The sequence below is a fragment of the Carex rostrata genome, chromosome 30, assembly GCF_964058835.1.
Source record: "Carex rostrata chromosome 30, lpCarRost1.2, whole genome shotgun sequence".
NCBI lineage: Eukaryota > Viridiplantae > Streptophyta > Magnoliopsida > Poales > Cyperaceae > Carex > Carex rostrata.
Genome location: NC_135947.1, coordinates 618,401 through 638,097, shown reverse-complemented (window position 1 = coordinate 638,097; position 19,697 = coordinate 618,401). Strand labels below are relative to the sequence as shown.

At 34.0% G+C, this 19,697-nt stretch overlaps 1 pseudogene across 1 annotated transcript; it reads left to right on the top strand.

Annotated features, from left to right (window-relative positions):
• Positions 1 to 6,113: 6,113 nt before the first annotated feature.
• On the top strand, positions 6,114 to 10,891 carry LOC144546865 (uncharacterized; annotated as a pseudogene). The gene is made up of 7 exons (XR_013508892.1): positions 6,114 to 6,208; positions 6,278 to 6,630; positions 6,765 to 6,770; positions 6,852 to 7,919; positions 10,034 to 10,397; positions 10,480 to 10,529; positions 10,828 to 10,891. The product of XR_013508892.1 is annotated as an uncharacterized LOC144546865 (transcript).
• Positions 10,892 to 19,697: the final 8,806 nt, after the last annotated feature.

The following is a 19,697-nucleotide window of genomic DNA, read 5'->3' as shown; positions in this document are numbered from 1 at the left end:
TTTCTTTGTTTCTATACATATTGGTGTGAGCAATTTAAAATATATTTTCAATATATAATATATCAATGTGTGTGTGTGTATTCTAAATTAGAAACAAAGAAGAAGAAGAAGAATACAAAATTGGAACGTGTGTAAGTATATATTTCTCTTATAATATGTGTGTATATATATATCCTATACATACACATGATAACACTTTTTATTTATTTTTTTATATCATATTATATGTCGATATTGAATTGTTGTATGATATTTGAAATTATTGGTACTTAAAAATAAAGAATTATCACATCATCAAATTGTTATTAGAGATCACGATTAAAGTTAATTAAAAATACAAAATCATATAAATTTTCTATTAATATGTCTTAATTTTTAGATAATTATTATTTTCATTAATTGATATATTTGTTTCTTATAATATATCCCTTTGCAACGCACATGTATGATACTAGTATTATATTTAGAGCTTCAACAGGAGATGCTTTCATGTAGGTAGGGCCTACGGATACGAGCTTTAAGGAGGTGTATGTGATCTACGGAATGGGGCACGGTCCAATATTTTGATCGGAGCCGTTAAATTGCATCAAAAGTCGTACACACTGATTCTATGGCCTACATCACATGGCCTATATCAAAAAGAAAGAAAGAAAATTGCCAAATGAAGTGTACTGTCCCACCTAGCTAGGGGTGAAAACGGAGCGGATACGCAGCGGATAATGTTGATACTATATTCGCATCCGTCGGATAATGAGCGGATACGGATATGGATACGGATAACAAACATATATCAAAATTCAAAATCAAATCTGCCTTAAATGGATAGTTCACGGATACGGATTCAAATACGGATATAAAACGAATAATGATCGGATAATTGAGTTATATAAATTTTAAAATGAAAATACTAATTAAAAAAATCGAATATAAAATTGAATTTATATTTAAGTTAGTTTATTTGAATATATAATTTGTCAAAAAAATAAACATGCTATTTAATGCATCTCGTCTCATATGAAATTTTTGTGAAAATAGTTAATTTGGTACAGGATCGTAAGTATTATGTGGTAAGTTGCAAAAGTATCAGGTCAGTGTGAGTCTTTATCCCATCTGATTTTAAGTTCCAAATTTGAATTGTTGGATCAAACGAGGCCCATTTGAAGATTAATGTTTTGGACCTAGAATAACCCAGTCAAATAGAAGGAAACGTGCTTCATGGAACAAAGCATAACCGGTTCGCTTCACGAGGAAAACGCTCTTTAATTTATCCGACAATTCTTTGCTAACTTTTTCAAGTCTCCAGAGCTCCTATAAATACCTACGCACGGCTTCTTACATAATCATCCTTATCTTGCTCTTTTGGCAGGAGCAGGTTTGAATCCGGAGCCTTTTGGCTGGAGCGGGTTTGAATATGTTGGGTTTTGGATGGATAGTTCGGATATCCGAATCTGAATCTTTTTTGGATATTTGAAAATTATCTGATTCCGAATTCGAAAATTATCTGGATCTATTTTTTTGAATCCAGATCTGAGTTGGATGCGGAGCGGATTCGGAACCGGATAATTCGGCTCCGTTTTCAGCTCTACACCTAGCACTTCCTTTCTTGGAAAAGATTGAGGTTATTGGATTGTAGCTTACAATTTGGTGAAGTATTTAATTTATTGAACCCTCCAGCACGTTTCAACCTCCGACACCTATCACTGCAATGTACTAAGCACTCTTGTCTTCCTCCTTTGACTTGGTTAAATGTTTGACTAGTCAATTCATCTAATAAGTACACCTAGTTTTTGACTCACCTCATGTGTGCAAAATTCAAACAACTGAAAAAACACTAACAAAAAATTCCAATGTTGGAATTCTGCATTTAGTTTGATTGTTCATGTAATTTGAATAAAATCTCAGCTTTTTTTAGCTGTCAGAAGAATTCATGAGATCAGTATAACTTGTGAACATATCTCTTCAGAAATAGGCGTAGAGTTATCAAATATTTTACACTAGAGATATTGTTGGTAATTTTTTAAAAACCTGGGGCAGGAAAAAAATAAAAACTAGAGTCATCAAATACTTGAATCAGTAACATAATGCTCTTTCAAATAACAAGATGTCGATCATGAAGTAGCTCCCCAGGGAACTCTGCTTCCTCTCTCGTTAACTCCTTTGGCGATTCAAAAAGGAATTTTGAGAGTCGTTTAATTTCAGTAGTTCCTTCGCTCCGTTCCGCCCCCTCTTCCTTCATTCGGTCCATCTCGCTTTACTTTATTTGAGCCAATGATTTTGTCTAACAGATCTAGCCACCGCTCATCGCTCTATTTCATTCTATTCGAGCAAGTGTTTTCGTCCAACAGATCTGACTATTGTTCTTCGGTTCATCTCGCCTCACTCTAACCGAGCAGGTGTTTATGTCTGACGAATCTGGCCACCGCTCTTAGCTCCATCTCGATTCTCTCGGTTTGAATGGAGGTGTTGTGAATTCGCTCCACCTCTCCCGTAGCCTACTATATATACATAAATAAATAAGGTACGTGTTATGATTGATGACGATGATGAAGATGATGCATTGATGTTGTCCCTTTCCCTCCTCCCTCTCTTCTTCTCTTTCCTTCTTCCTCTTCTTCTTCCTCTCCCTATCTTGTTATGTTTTAAAACTGAATAATTAGACACAAATTTAATTTGAGCACCAAGGCTCCTTTGAATTCCCCTAGCTCGCTATGATCCAACAATAGCACAATTTGTTTTAATGACAAAAAACCATGCTGGCTCGCTACCTATCAATCTGAGCACGAGTACATAAAACCATGTAGGCTCGTTATCTACCAATCTGAGCATGACAATCCGAAGGCTCATCTTTTTGTAATAAGAGCACGGTTTTGTTTTTCTGTTTTTCTTGTCTAGCTTTAAAGAAGGAGGTTCTATTTGTAATATTTTAAACAGTAGTACGATTGCTCTATGTATACTTATGTACTCATATGAACTTTTTATGCTGATTAATGAATTACCTACGGTTATTAACCAAAAAAAAAAAAAAAAAGATGTCGCTTTTACACATACCTTAGGTATCATGAAGGAAAAAAAAAAAATACTCTTTCACAAATTAAAATTGAGGACCAATTGAAGCCTCTTGCCAGTTGCAAACGGCCGGGCAGCGAGTTTAAAGCTACTAAAGCAAACGGCCCAAAATTAAGATCAATCCTGTGGTCGAGGAATAATAACCCAGTCCATTAGAAGGTACATGTAGTGGTTTGCTAAAATCCGGGCGGATCAAATCCGGTTCGGTCCGTCCGTGTCTGTTACCTGACTAGACTGTATCTGTGCCCCGGGTATGCATGAGTACACGGGTACGGGTTTGACAAAATTTAGGGACCTATACACCCATGCCCGCCCATACCGGTGAACCCGGCCGGGTTTACCTGTGATACCCGTGCCCTGTGTACCCTTACTCGTGCCCATTGTACCTGTACATGTGCCCGTGCCCATTGTATCAGTGCCCATTGTACTCGTACCCGTGACCTTTTTTTTTTAGGTTTTTTTTAAAATTCAAATTTCATTCCCATTTCCCTCCAAAGTTGAATGTTGAACCAAATTTCATTTCCATTTCCCTCCAAATTTCATTTCCGTTTTTTTATTAAAAAGAAAATAAATATTAACCATGATAATTTAAAATTTTCACTCAAACTAAAATTTTACTAATTAAACTAATGAACGTTTAGAAAATATATTATCAATTTAAAATGTAAACTAAAAATTTCGAGATATAAATAAATTATGAAACTATATAATTAGAATGAGAATTTGAAAATAAAATAAAATGACTAGTGTAAAGAAATAAATAAATAGATTTGTACTTAGCCGAATAAATATACAAATTTTTACACGAATAATTCTTTTATATAAGTTACAAATTTTATTTATTTAGGAATTATAAAGATGTGACTTGATAATTATATATATATATATATATATATATATATATATATATATATATATATATATATATATATATATATATATATCTACATACATACATACATACATACATACATACATATACTATTTGATATTGAACTATTCATATTTTAAAAGTCGAATGTGAATAAAATAGTAACTTGGTGTGCTATTAAGTTTTAATATGTAGATAATATTTAGTGATTTAGATTGACATTTGATAAATTTTTTTTAATAATCATTAGCATTCATCTTATATGTATATGACTATATGTATATGTATACATGGAGAGTGACTAATGTGCATTCGAATGTATATGGGCCGAAATACATACGGTCCAAATTTGATTTTTCAAAATCCAAACGGTTGATCCGAACCGTTCATTTTGTTCTCCATATTAATATGTGCTTGGAGACCAAATTTTATATTTTTCTGAATTTTTTTACTATTTATTAAGTATTTTACAAAATTGTTGATCCAACGTTGGCTTAACAAAATAGTAAAATTAGCAACCACTGTTGGATCAACAATTTTGTAAAATACTTAATAAATAGTAAAAAAATTCGGAAAAATGTAAAATTTGGTCTCCAAGCACATATTAATATGGAGAACAAGATGAACGATTCGGATCGACCGTTTGGATTTTAAAAAGTTGAATTTGGACCGTATGTATTTTGGCCCATATACATTCGAATGCACATTAGTCACTCTCTGTATATATGTATATATAATATATGTATATGCAGAGAGTGACTAATATGTATTCGGTAACATATGGGCCGATATGCATACGGTCCAAATTTGAAATTTCAAAAATCCAAAAAGTCGATCTGAACCATTCATTTTGTTCTCCATATTAATATGTGCTTGGAGACCAAATTTTACATTTTTCTGAATTTTTTTACTATTTACTAAGCCACTTTGAAAATTGCTGATCCAATGGTGGCTGCTGATTTTACTATTTTGTTAGGGAAAATTGTTAGAATGCCACTGCAAAACTGTGGAAATGTCAAAATGCCACTGCAAATCTGGAAATTGTTGAAATGCCACTGCAAAGTTCAATAATTGTGAAAATGCCATTATTGATGTATTAATCTTTAAAAAAAATTAAAAAAAATATAATACCCAAAATACCTTTAATGTAAAAACAGGAACTCAGCGTATTCACTATTCAGAGACGAACCCTAGCCCCAATCGCTTCCGCCATCTCCCTTCCGCGTGGAGACGAACCTAGCCCCATTCCCTTCCGCCTTCTCCCTTCCGCGTTCTCCCTTCCGCCTGGAGACACGCTCCTCCGCAACAGTGCTCATCAAGTGTACTGCTATTTCTGGAATTACGCATCTACATTAATGCCATCATATACTGCTATTTTTATTCTCAATATGTACAATTTTAATTTTACAATAAAATGTACAATAAGCTTTCTTGTTAAATATAATTAATACATGTCAGTGACTTGTTAGTTTCTGGAATTTTTTACTTCAGATCTTGGCACCTCTACCTATTGGATTCTCAGTATTCCTAGTGCACCTAGCAACTATACCGATTACTGGTACAGGTATCAACCCGACTAGGAGTTTTACGGCTGCTGTGATTTACAACCATGACAAGCCTTGGGATGATCAGGTCAGTTCATTAATTTCAAATCTATTAGCTAGTGTTTGTCTATGACTTCATACAAAATTTGTGCACAATTATATTTCAAAATTCGTGCACATAATCCTCATAACTGAGAAATACCCCTATCGAACAATGTAATTTATTCAAATCTTATGTTTTTTTTATTTAATTTTTGTGTTATCTTACTGTTGTTTCCCTTGTTTATATTCTTAGGTGAAATTGCTCCCTCAAATATTTATCCTTTTCTATTTTGTGTATACCAGATAGTGAGATTTCAAGATAAGGTGCTGACTTAGTACACAGCCCAGATTGGAGAATTAGTGACTTTTAGCTCAAGGTTCTGACTTTTTAGGTTAATTTAGATCAATTTATATATATTTTATAGGGATCATGAGTTATTTTCAAACCTCATGTTTATCATGATCAAAGAGAATATATATAATTTATGAAACTTGAAAGTGATTCGATATTCCTTTAGCGATCATCTTTTTAATCATTTTGTCCTTTGTCCTTCAAATTTCAGAATTGCGACAATAAAAGAACTTCTGAAATGGACACGGATGGAAAGGAAAATCCATGCACTCCATGCCAGCCAACACCATCTGTTGCACCTATTAATCAGAGCCAATTGGAAAGCTCTCAGGGGTGTAACACTTCATCCCAGCAAGCCCCATCTATTGCACTTGGTAGTCAGGTAGGGGCATCTTAGACCAGACAGATTGCAGGGGAGCCTTCAACCTTTAATGATCCTGATCCTGATCCTAATGAATATGTGGGTGTTAATGATGAAGATATTTATTGCCACGATGATGAGGCTGTACATGAGGAGTACATTGGTCCAGATTCTATTTTGGAGGATGAGGAGGCAACTATAGATGATGCGATTGATAGTGAACGGGTCATTGCATTTGACCCTGAAAATCCTAAAATAGAGGTCGGTGAATTATTTCCCAATGTAGATGCCTTTAAGAAGTCATTGAGGCATTTTGCAATTAAGAATGAGTTTGAAGTTTGTACGGTGAAGTCGAACAAGGGAAGGTTCATAGGAAAATGCAAAGATCCTAGTTGTCCTTGGAGAATTCATGCCTCTAGACTCCAAGATAACAACACCTTCATGATATGCATGCATAATTTAGGCACATAGATTTATGATTCAAATATGTGATGAATATGTAAATATAACTTTTGTTCATAATTACAGGTGAAGGTATTAAACCCTAATCATTCTTGCCCATCCACTACCATGGTTGACGAAAAAATGGCTTCTAGTTCTTGGGTATCAGATAAGTGGGAGATTGGTTAAGAAAGAATCCCTCGGCTGGAGCCAAGGCTGTAAAGAATAAGTTAGAATACGAGTTTCATGTCAAGGTGTCTTATGACAAGGCTTGGAAGGGAAGGAAAGCTGCTCTTGAAACCATCCACGGGTCGTGGGAGGAAAGCTTTCAATTGATGTACAATTTTAAATGTGAGTTGGAGAAAAGATGTCCGGGGAGTATTGTTGAGATAGATTGCAAAAGGGTTGGCAATAAGATGGTGTTTAGCAAGATATTTGTGGCTCTGAAACCATGTATCGATGGGTTTCTACATGGATGTAGACCATATTTGGGTGTTGATTCAACTCATTTGACGGGCTGGTATAAGGGTCAATTGGCGGCTGCTGCAGGTGTTGATGGGCACAACTGGTTGTATCCAGTTGCATATGGAGTTTTTGACCTGGAAATAACCGAAAAATGGGGATGGTTCATGGCTCAGCTGAAAATGGCAATTGGAACTCCACCGGGTTTGACAATATCTTCAGATGCAGGAAAGGGACTTGAAAGTGCTATTGCAAGCGTATTCCCCGATGCTGAGCATAGGGAATGCATGAGACATTTGATGTCAAACTTCAAAAAGAAGTTCCATGGTGTAGGAGTAAAGGTGTACACCATAGAGAAGAGCGAATACCACTTGGGTATGATTAAAGAAGCAGCACCAGCAGCTATCAAATTTCTCGGGAAGAATCACAAGCACCTTTGGTGTAGGAGTAAGTTCTCTGAGCTAACAAAGTGTGACTATGTGAATAATAACATATCAGAGAGTTTTAATAGTTGGATCAAAGAGTACAAGGGTTTGCATGTTGTTGATCTCGTTGATCAGATTCGGCAATTGATAATAGTAACATTTGCCAAAATGAGAACAATAGGGAATAAACTTGAAGGTGTTATTCTTCCAAATGTCATCCAATAGTTGAATGCAAAGAGTAAGAACATGAGTAGGGTCAAAATCAGTCGAGGTGGTAATAACTGTGCGGAGGTGAGTGGAATGGACTCGGAAGGCAAGCCATGGAGGCATGCGGTGGAATTGGATAGAAAGGAGTGTACATGTAAAGAGTGGCAACTTACTGGCAAGCCATGCATACATACCATTGTTGGGTTTCGGGGTAACCAAAACCCGTTTAGGCTTAAGCTGCGGAATGACCGTAGAACAAAAATTTCTACGGCCAACTTAAGCTCAGGATTAAATGGGGTATGTCAGGAAACTTTCCAAGGCGGTCCACCTTCAGTATTCCTTTGGCATCAAAACCCAATTTAATCCTTTTACAGATCTACTCCATGATTGATTTCTAAAACTTTAATCTGCTTACCAATTAAATAGATTAATATAGCATATTTATACCTTGTTTCCAAATCACAGTTGGAATGCAGACCGAGCGAGTAGAGCTACATCACGGGAATGATTCTCCTCGGAGCATCAGACGTCTGATGCCTCTATCGGTTATCCACCAGGACTAACCGGAGAGTGGTTTATTTCTTTTGCCAGAAATACTATAAACCGTAGAATTATGCAAAAACACTATTCACGGAGAAAAAGACGAAAACCCGTAAACACGAATTTTCGGTTGCTCAGTTTCATCAATAAGTAAAATTGACATACTGCAAAATTTGTTAAAACACTATTCATCAATCCTGTAAATATACTTCACAACAACCCGCAAGATTATACATCAACTACTTATAACTTTCTTTTCTCAACCGAAACACTATTTGGGAGAGAAACAGAGAAAGAGAGAAAATACCAATTCGATTCTGCACGAAACAATACGTGTGAATTAGTGAGTTTTTCTCTCTACCCCTCCACCCCTATTTATAGGGTTTAGAGTCGGTTGCCAAAAGACCAAAATGCCCTCCAAGTTCGGCCTATTTACAAGATATGCCATTGAATGGATAAGGATGATGACATGTGGATAAGATCGATGATGTGTCATCTGGATAGGATCGATGACACGTCATGCGGATAAGGACGAATCTGAAAAGACCCGAATGCCCTCGACCTGAATACAAATAATATTTGTATAATTATTCTAAACAATTATATTTCTTGCGGTTGTTGTTTCGGTAATTTATACAACGTGCCCGGCACATTTATAAATTAACCGGTTAACTTTTATACAACGTGTCACACACGTTTATAAATTAACCAATGTTTTTGCTTGTTATTTTTACATAACATTTATAATTTAATTATAACACGTATAATTAATTATAACCATCTTACTATTGATCATAACCAATTTATAATCAATCACAATAAGATTCTCCGATTAACTCCTATATGGTGTGACCCAATAGGATCTGTGTTATGTTGGTAAATAGAGTTAAAACTATTTTAACTTCTATAATCATGAGCGGCATCTGGCAACACATCATGACCATCCAATTACACAGATGATGCTGTACAGTACAATATCATGATCCAGTAAACAATTTACTTGTGTCTGTTCTTCTGTCTCATAGTTATCAGATTAGTTTCAAGGTAGATGTGTGCCATCCTTGCTAACTGAATCTTTTCTTGATCTTGAGCAGATTATCAAACATAATTACTCTTGTAATTATACCGCTAGCAGATAATCTTACTCTATCAAGGGGCCCAGTGATGCTATAGCTCGTATAGAGATATGAGGGACAAATAGTATTCTTGGTAAACTATCACTTCCTCAGCTAAGCTATACATATGGAAATGCCACTGTTATGACTGCTTTTTACGGACATCATTAGATAACACTCACACATACATATTTCTTAGTGGGAACGATAAATACCTCATACTGTAGAACTTGACACTGAATGAAAACATAAATGACACGAACACAATTCTATTTAATGTTTCATTCGGGGTCTGTCAAATACCATGTTCCTAGAACATGTATCTATGTGATTAAAATGACATCTCGTGTCAGGTGGTTTGTAAAACTTAACCATCTTTTAATCCACATACTAACCTTATCGCGGTAATTAGTGTTCCTGCTAATTACCTTGGTCAGTGACTTTTTAAGAGTATATATCATTTATATTATGGAGTTTCACAATTTCAGTCATGAACTCGAAATGATCCATAAATTCAATAATACTCAAGGCAACAAAATGATATATAAATAAACATTCAATTCATGAACAAAGCTTTATGATAATTTATCGTATTATTGACTTCTAGATTATTACAAACTAACAACCATTGCATTCATTTACACAATTAGAGGAGCATGTATGGAGGATTATGTGCACGAGTATTTCTCAATTGCTAAATTCAGAGTTGCATATAAGGGTGTGATCAGACCTATGACTGACAAGTCACAATAGGTAACTGTTGATCCTGGATTCAAATTGAAGCCACCTCCAATGAAAAGACCACCCGGTAGGCCCAGAAAGGAGAGGATTCCCGGTTGTTTGGAGTTGAACAAAAGAAGACAAAAATGTAAGATATGCAATCAATTTGGCCATCAAGAAAGAACATGCAAAGCTAGTGTTTCCGAGGATCCAGAGAATGCTCCAAATTCTCGACCAAGCACCAATAAGAGGTAAATGTCATTCTGGAAATTGATGTATAAGATGTAAATGTCATTCTGCAATCAATTTTCAATTTATTTTTGTTGTTTGCAGGAAAAAAACATCAACCAATGCTTAGCAAAAGATTCATCTACATGGCACAGGTATATTAGAAGGTTAGTCAAAATCAACCAATGCAAAATTCTTGTTTAGTCAGCAATATTCAGATTAATTCTTGTTTACAAGTGAACTGGAAAAATATTCAATTAACTAGTTTTTATTTAAAAACCGCAAACTATTTTTAAGAAAAGGGAAAATAAAACCAGTTTAACCAGACTTTTCTCTTTTTACTTCTCCATAAAGAAAAAGTAAGCGTGACATGCTAATCCAGTGTCGAAGATATTGACAGAGTGCAAATTTTTTATCTTGTAGTGTATATGAGTTGTTACTCTTATTGTTTAGCAGGACAACTCAGAGGCAAACAAGTTAGATGAGCAGGAAACCTAGAGAAATAGGTGATTTGCAAAGCTGTTGTTTCTAATCTTTGCTATTTTGTCACTTTTGTGGACTTATTTGCAAAAGTGTAATAGTTTGTTGATTTATTTGTGTACTTTAGTTGGTTGCAAGATTGTAATATTTGTCATGGGCCATTTGAAAAGATTGGAATATTTGTTTTAATTTTTAGTATCTTGAAGTACTTTCAGGTTGATATTTGCTTGCTTAATGGATGTGTGACTCATTGATATTTGCTCGCTTATTCAGAGGTGTTAGAAAATTCATAAACTAAACTTATTCAGAGGTGCCTCATTGGTAAAAAAAAAACTTTCCATTGCGGCTATGACTTAGCCAATTGAAACTTTGCCATGCTAAAATGCATCAGTGCGTATGTTTGTATAATATATTAGTGCCAAATTAAAAACAAAAAATATTATCCATAAACTTCTACTGGAATAAATTTACAGCGCCTTTTGTATGTGTGTATTCATGTTTTTATTCAATTAGGCTTAAACATATATTTTGTAAAGTTCATAGAAGTGGTGAAAAAATTATTAGATGCGGATTGCTATACTAAAGAGGGAAGAACCTGATAGAAAGGGATAAACAGGTTTCATGTGTTTTCAGATAAATATACAAATGGAACACAATTGCACAAGTCCTATGCATAACAAAGCATGCATGACTACACATTGCCAGCTCTAAGCATTCAATATTCACAACTGCTACAAGCACTGATATAATCGCACTAGAATGCATAAATAAGTAAGAGCACAAGAAGAAAAATACTAAGGGATCATAATCAATCATTCCTAAATACACTGCTACACTACTTGCACATAATTACAATTAAAATACTAATTACCACAACAACAATTATAACAAGAAGGAATAATATCTTTTCTGCTAATGCAATAATTTGGGAGACTTCTTTCTTCAATTTTCTAATCTCATTATCATATCGAACGCCTTTGGATAGATCATTCTCGAGATCACTCTGCATGCCTACTACTCCAATTTCACGAAGATATGCCTCGTAGTCCTCTTCCCACATCCAGAAATTGCACGAAAATGCCTTATGCAAAATGAAAAAAAATAAAATCTCAGTAATTGAAAAGATATAGTACAACAAAAGCACAGCATCATATTTTCAAATTCAGATTTTTAAAAAGTCTTGGGGGCCTACCGTTAAAAAAGACAAAAACAAATCGAAAGCCTTTTTCAGTTGCTATTTTCTTTCTCTTTAAAAAGGGAAAAATAGTCAAGCTAATAACAAAAGCACAGCATCATATTTTCAAATTCAGAGAACTATATATGAATTAAGAGACCACATCCATATCAATATAACATGAACCTTTTGATAGCAGTAAAAGTACATTCTCAACTGTTTTCTGAAACCCAATAAGTGATTCAAATCATATGCTAGCACATTATAAAATAGTACAACGGTATAAAAATCCAGTACCTTTTTGTTGTTTACGCATCTGTAGAATACTCTCTACGGATTTGCTGTGGTACCGCTCACATGTCTCTTCACATTGATCCCACAATTCGGGCATTGCACGATTGGCAACAGACTGTCACTCGGCTGGGCGGTGGAGGATGAAATTGATTGCGTAGAGTTCCCAGTTGAGGACTGATAGCGATACATCCTGAACTAATGAACGGTGGCAGACACAATACAGGAAATGTTGGCCCGAAAGATAGCTGATCAGATAAATTTTTATTAACAAATTACAAAAACAACCTATATATATAGTATGTTGCTGTGTCTGTAACTAATTCATGGCATGATGTCATGGAATTAAATGTAACTAATTCCAGTATAAGAACAAGAGAATAGGGACTGGAACCGGGACAATTAATTAGTAGTTGTATGGTCTGGAATCCATTACCTTTTTGCTGACCATTTGAATATGCCTGGTTATGTGTAGCACGTTCTACAATCCTTGCTTATTTTCTTCATTACTCCTTAATTACATGACCATTGAATTTTATTATTCATTTTTGTTTCTTTAAGTCACCTAGTTTAAAATTGTTTTATTTGCCAGTATCTGAGTGAAGAAAATGCTAAAAGGTGTCATCCAGATTTACCAGACCTTAATGTGATACAAAAATTTCAAAAATGGAGGACGCGATTACAGCTCAGATACTGGCAAATTAGGGTTGATACAAAAATTACAGCTCAGATTAGGGTTGATACAAAAATTTGCACGAAAATGGAGGATTCTGGCTCAGGTAATGGCAAATTACGCGATTACAACTCAGATTATAGCTCAGATACAGCTCAGATACAAAAATTTCAAAAATGGAGGACGCGATTACAGCTCCTGTCAAAAATTTCATACACAAAATCACAAAAATGGAGGAGGCGATTAGGTTTCATACCTTTTATGGTGAGCTGCGAGACTGATTTTCAGGTTGCCTCGGATTCAAACCTACTGCTAGGTAGGAGGAGAATGAGGAGGAGGAGGCGGGAGGAGGCGATTAGGGAGGAGGACGAGACGGCGGCGTTGGCGGCGATTAGGGAGAAGAAGGAGGCAGAGGCGAGTAGGAGGAATCATGTGTTCTGATCTTTCACGTCTTCTTCGTTGATCGGTGAAATGGTGTGAACTGGGGGCTACGGTGTCAATAAGAAGTCTTTTAATTGTATGAAGGAAGGGTAAAATTGGAATTAAACAAATACGTATACTAAAATAGTATAAGAATACATCAATAATGGCATTTTCACAATTGTTGAATTTTGCAGTGGCATTTTAACAATTTCCAAATTTGCAGTGGCATTTTGACATTTCCACAGTTTTGGAGTGGCATTCTAACAATTTTCCTATTTTGTTAAGCCACCGTTGGATCAACAATTTTCAAGTGACTTAATAAATTGTAAAAAATTCAAAAAAATATAAAATTTGGTCTCCAAGCACATCTTAATATGGAGAACAAGATGAACACTTCAGATCGACTTTTTGAATTTTGAAATTTCAAATTTAGACCGTATGCATATCGGCCCATATGCTATCGAATGCATATTAGTCACTCTTTTGTATATCAAATTTGACCTCTGCTGGTAAATCAGCAAGTATGGACTGATACATGGACCAAACTGTAAAAGTGATTACACCAGCATGTAGAGCATTAAAAAAATACATAGAATTGATAGAAATTTAAATTTATTTGGAATTTTCTAAAGTTAGTTATGAATTTTCAAAATTCAGCTTTCGAAAAATTTTAAATAGCCATAACTTTGGCTATGAAAGTCGGATTTGCACGTATGACCACTTTTCGGAAAGGGGAGGACGAGATGGATCTGAATATTTTCTGAGATTCATCCTTGGGCGAAGCATCAGAATGTCAAAAAAACATCGTTTAGTGCCTCAAAAATTCAGTTTAAATTTTCGTTCAACGGTAGACATACAACAGTCGGTATTTTGTTTAGTATAATTTAGGCTTTTGTAGTGTAATTATTAATTGTAGAATTTTTAATTTAACTTTTTGTATAATTATATTATATTGTATAATTGTACAAAAACCTAAATTATATATCATTATATGTAATTATATTATATATACATATACATATATTATATTATACATATATTAATTAAATTTATGCAATAATTAATGTTATAACGTATTTATTGCTTAATTAAATGATTTTGACACATTAAATTAAATAGCATTACATGTATGTTGCTTATTCTATACATGAGTATGAAACATAAACTCTTGTTTGGTGAGTTAATGAAGAAGCACATGAATATATCATCTGTTGGTTGATCGGATCATTGAAACTGTTTAAATTAAAAAGCACTACATTTACTGTCTTGTATCCAAGTTTGATCAAATTTTGTTTTTATTTACCCATCCATCTAGTTGATTGAAAATTGAAGAATCGTATGGTCATAAACACTTCGTGTTGGATCGAAGCCCATACATAATAAAACTTCCGAACTTTTATGTTGGTTACGTTCAATGTTCTTCCTTGATCATTTTAAAACAAATTTGGAAAGATTTTATTACAGATCGACCATTGATTTCCCGCATGAAAATGAACGGTTCGAAAATGTTTTAATTTATTGTTTTAAAATAATTCATAATTATTTTTAAAGTAATTGATTTAAGCAATATTGTTTTAAAATAATTAGTCATTTTTATTTATATTTAAAATAATTGATTTAAGCAATATTGTTTTAAAATAATTAGTAATTTTGATTTATATTTTATTATAACAAAAATTATTGAGTTCAAATATGCAACCATGTTAAATGAATTTTGATTTATAAAGAAAAAAAAAGAAAAAAAATGCTGTGTACCCCGATGAAAAATTCATTGCGCAGTTGAATCGTATACTTGCTGTCATAGTGGATCCCTCCCTTGACATTCCTATATACTATTAGTTTCTCAAAGCCCCACATCTTGAACAGGATATCCAAAAAGAGAGAGAAGATTGTGGGACAAAAATGGAGGGTATAATACTTTGCCTTAAAAACAGTCGGTGTTGAACACTAACACTGACTGTTTTTCAAAAAGCAGTCAGTGTTGATAATAAACATTGACTGTTATTTAATAAAAGAGTCAGTGTAGTATGAGCAACACTGATGCTTTGCTTAAAACAATCAGTGGTTAAGGGTCGGTGAAGGGATTTTTTGTACTAGTGCTTGTTATATTTAATTTTAGAAAAAAAAATATATAAGGACTTTTGTTTTACTTTTTACGATAGTTTAATTCTCTATATTGTATAGGCATTAATATGAGGGTTCACTGCCAATAATAACATGTGAGTTAGTGGAGGATGGAATAGAGGCGCTCGCTCGGCGCACTTAGGTTTAAAAGCGAGACCATAATTATAGGGTTGCGATTTTAATCACGCAAGGCGAGCACTTTTCTGTGTTAATTTGCGTCTTGTAATTGAGAGATATATGGACGTACTTGTACAAAAAAACATGCAAGTAGAAAAGTCACGTTATACGATATTGATACACGTTATGGCACGATACAGTTTTGACGTGATGAGGTACGTACGATACTCATGCTGATTTGTGTATTTCTCAACATGTTTATTCGATCGGGTGTTCTAATTATCATTTCAGACAAAAGTGACACATGAGGATTGTCATGTGAATTGGTTGTATGAGTCACTTTTGATCACGTTACGTGTGAAATAAAACATATGCATGCATCAATTATTAAGCATTAAATTTTACTAAAATTAATTTACAGTGCATGGTATATGTTTATTGATGTTTTTAATTAATTTTAGTTACAAATGTCATCCTAAAATCACCAAAACTGGTAGATAAGCTCTAGCGTATGTCTTTTAGTATTTGAATAAATTTATTAGTGTACGTAAAATAAAAAAATAGACATATCAAAACACTTCTACAAGACAACCCTCTTATAGCGGTTCAAAATGGTCTTCAGTAAGGTTTTCATACCATTAGAGGAGCCTACCAATTAAGAATGTACGTAAATGTTCTCTACTAACGGTTAAGAATTGTTACAGTAGACTACCTTTTCTAACGCTTTTTTAATGAAAGCCCTTAATTACAAAAAAAAACTACCTTTTGTAATGGTTTTATATTGAAAATCCTTACAAGAGGTTGCGTTCAATTGTTCTCATATGTTTTTCTGTAATGATTCTGATGAGAACCCTAACAAAAAGCCGATTAATTTATGACAGATTTCTTTTATTCTGGCCATTAAATTAATTTGAATCAACCAACAACATTGAAAGAAGATTAATTGTTTACAGTACACATTAATTGTTGAAATCCTTGTTTACAAGTTTACAACCTCATCCAAGACAAAAGTTTGGCTAAATAGAAAATCATTGTTTTTGGATGGTCCATAATCCTATGAAAAATAAAAAAAATGTACCGATCTAAAAATAAGTAAAAGATTTAAAAAATAAATAAAAGATTTCCTACAAGCACATTTTGACATGGAGATCATGTAACTTTTCAACATTCTTGATCATGATAAAATCATAAATTCTACATATAAGCTCTCACTTGTGTATTTCTCATTTGAATAGATATATCAACACTAATTTATTACGCATAAAATTCGAATAATTTGCATATTCTTTCGATTTCGCTCTAACAATTTGCAAACTATAAGGTGATATAATCATTCGAAATGAGTTTTTTTTATTAATTAAATATTCATATATCCTTCATGTAAATACGCTGTAACAACTACTTTTGTTTGCCTAAATTGATGTATACTTTCGAAATTATTATAATAAAAAAGTTTGTTATGTGAAAGCTACAACAACGCAGATAAAAAATAAACATCCCTTAAATCACTACAGCAGAAAAGACTATCAGCGACCGGTTTTCCGGTCGCTGATAGTCATGACGCCGGTCTCTGATAGTAACCCAGTCGCAGATATCCGATTCCGGTCGCTGATAGTCCGGTCGCTGAAAGCATTGTCGCAGATACTCTTCTGATGACGTCACCGGTCGCTGATTGATGTCATCCGGTCTCTGATAAGTTTTCTGCGACTAATTTTTTTTGTCGCGGTTGTTTTTTGCTGACGTCAAAAAAAAGTATCAGAGACCGGTTTTCCGGTCGCTGATGATTCTACCAACATTTTTTTTTGTTTGTTTTATTATTTACATTTCTCCATAATATTTGATAACAAACATACAACATTACATCAATACACATAAATAAGACAACAAATATCAAACATACAAGTGCCAAAAAAACATAACAAATTAAACATACCAAAAATCAAACATAAATGCCAATCATATCTCAAATAATATCTAAACAAAACATTTAAACTACATAAGTCATTGTACCATACCAAATAACATCTAAACTACACAAACCTATATCTAACTTGTCAATACCAGTACCGTTCTAATTTGGTACCACCCGGATACAATTATTTAAATACATGATAATTAAGTACCGTTCTCTGGCTGCGATCAAGGTAGCTTCTGAACTCAAACTCTGCTGGCCCTCTTCCTAATTGCTTCTTCAATTCTTTTAGCAGTCTCCTCTTCCAATAGCTAGATTAATATCAAATTAACGAAAAAAAAATTAATCCAGAATCTCACTAAGAAAAATCGAACAAGGGAAAAGAGAGAAGATACCAGTGTCGCCTCTGCTGGTTCACCGAGCCTCTGCTGGTCCACTCAAGCTCCTTCTAACCACGAATTGAAAAAAATACGAATTGAATAGAAAATCGAATTGAGCAGAAATTTGAGAAGAGATTCGAGGTTCTAACCTGTTGAGCAAAGATTTGAGCACAAAATCGCAGCAAATCACCAAAAATCACTGAAATTTGAATTGGGCGCGGGGGAAAATTGAAAAAACTAGGGTTCTGTCTGGCGCGGGGGAGAAGGCTGACGCCTTTTTTTTTTTATCCAATACTTTCAGCGACCGGTAATGGCGCCGGTCGCTGATATGGTCGCAGATGCCAGTGGTCGCCTGATGAATGGAATTTATTTTATTTTTTTTCGAGAAATTGAATTTCTGCGACCGGCGTCATCCCCGGTCGCTAATACCGGTCGCAGAAATTCCATTTTGCTGTAGTGAATTAAATTGCGGCGAACTAACAAACTAAGGAAAGTTGGACCTTACGTAAATGCATATTCATAGTTCATTTTATATTTTATAGTTAGATTTTGGCATAATATATAGTCAAATTTAACAAGCCACATATTTTTTTTTTAATTATCAATTGCAATTATGTTACCATGTGATCAAGTGCATAAAGTCTAGGGTGCAAACAAAATATGTCAAAATTGTTTCACGTGATAAAGTATATCAATCAAAACAGACATATACATACACACACACACACACACACATGCAACGCCACAGACATGTTTTCCTTTCTTTTTTTGGTGTAATTTCTACGCCTACATTTTTCTATTGTTGGGTATGACTGCCAGCGCCACAGACAATCTTGATACCATGCTGGTGACCGTTTTTAACGGGAATGCATGTTCTAACAAACATTTTGGTTACTAATTTCAAGTTATCATGATTACTTACCAAACTAAGTTATTGGTCAAGAAAATGTTGAAGGTTGAAAAGCTGATTAAGTCGTAGTAGATCATTATTCTTTTTTGTTGGTATGATAACATAATCATTTTTGCGTGCCCGATTCTTCCTCCATTTCATTGCATGTATAGTTTTAGTTTTGATTTTTTTTTTTAAATGCTTGGTACTTGAGATGTATATATCAAACAACTAACTAGCTAATGTTTTATTAGGTTTAACTAACTAGCTAGTTATAATTGTTTTTTTTATTTGTATCTTCTTGAAACTAATGCATGTCTGATTTGAGATTAATTGCAATTAATCATGCATATGGATAGATAAATGATTCAATTGATGTCACTCAACATTTTACCAAATTGTCTTCTGTACAGAAAATTTGAGTTCATTTTACTAACAATATCCTTCAAAACAATATATCTAAATTTATTCACTGAGAAAATTTTCTCTCAGCGCCCTGCTTTACTAGATTTCTGCTAGCTTCCATCAGATATCTCAAAAGTTGAACGGATGAGATGCAACATAAGAGACTATTAATAAATTAACACTTTGGAATCTCTCTCTCTCTTTTTTCAAAACTTTTATGTTCGGTGACATTTTTTAAAATTGATGTTCAGAACTAATATATCGTTTCATGGATCGAGTCAACCTGCAATCAAGTTGGCAAATAATTAGAGAGCTTTTTTTTATTCTTCAATTCCGTCTCAATTGTTAATTATAGAGCAGTTAGGTGGTTAGGGCTTGAAATCCTAACTATAAATAGGCGTTTAGACAAATTCAAAACATATCAATAACCTTTGAAGCTCGTTACAGAAAGAAAA